Here is a 1,171-nt window from a genome sequence, read left to right as displayed (position 1 = left end):
CTCCCCGCCGCGGTGGTGACCTGCCGGGACGGACGGACGGACAGACAGACAGACGTGGGCACGCACACACAGGCAAAATGTGTGTCGTGCTGCCTCCTTCAGTGCCCGCTATTTTGAAAGCACCGTTTGCCTCATCCCAAATGCGCTTTTCCATATCTGCACACTCCTTTGCCGTAGTAAATAATGGGTTTTTTTGTGTCACAGTTTTTGAATTTGCCTCTGTTTCAGATAACGAGATTGCAGTTAACTTTTAAAACGGTTTGCGTTTCTACTGCAGCTTCCATCCGAAGTCCTCGTGGCTGGTTGCAAACTGCAGGTTCGTGTTTGCCTGGATCGGTAGGCACCTTCCTCGCGCGTCAAAACATGTTCCCCTGCCAGTAAAATACACCCACTTCATCTGAAGAGAAATCTCCCTCCGCCACCCAACCTTCCCTCTGAGGAGTACGGCCTTCACACAGTTTCTAAGTGATAGTCCTTCTCACCCTCTGTCTCCTACCGGAGAAGACTGCGAGAACAAGCGTTCTTGAATTAAATAGGGAGATTTGGTCATTTGATTTCAGTGTAGAGGTACAGCTTGCTTCCACCAAAGAAACTATGACCCCGATCAGACAGGGACCCACACAGTAAACAAGAGTTATCCCCCTCCTTACTGCGAGGGGTAAAGTCGGTCAAATGTGCGAGCCTCGGAAGGGTAAGTGCAGTAAGATGCTGTTCAGAGGGACTAAGAATATCCCCCCCGTGGCCCAGAGGGGCGAAGTGACTGTGTTCAGGAAGCCTTGAGAATTGAAATTTCCTAACTCCTAACCCCGTGCTTTGATTGTAAGGCCACTCCTTTCCTCTCGACTTTTGTTTCCTTTGATTTGGATTTGATACACTTCACTTGCCTGTTAATTCCATTGCTTGTAGCTATGTGAAGAAAAGGGAATAAAAATATCACAGTTTAAAACACAATCTAGCACCAAATTTGTCTGCGTAGTAATCACTCAAATAGTAAGAGAGTTTTATACCGGGAATAAATTTGGCCATCAAACAGCTATAGCTGAACAGCGCTGCATGAAAGCTAGGGAGTATTACAGGAGTGGTATTCCTTCCCTGCACCTCAAACTCCCGTTGTTTCCAGTCAGGATTTTCCATAATGGTATCCGCACGCACAACACTGATTCCACAAGCC

This window comes from Egretta garzetta, unplaced genomic scaffold, assembly GCF_000687185.1.
Source record: "Egretta garzetta isolate BGI_Z169 unplaced genomic scaffold, ASM68718v1 scaffold5, whole genome shotgun sequence".
Classification (NCBI taxonomy): domain Eukaryota; kingdom Metazoa; phylum Chordata; class Aves; order Pelecaniformes; family Ardeidae; genus Egretta; species Egretta garzetta.
The sequence above is the reverse complement of the archived record's forward strand: the minus strand, read 5'-3'. Positions refer to the sequence as shown.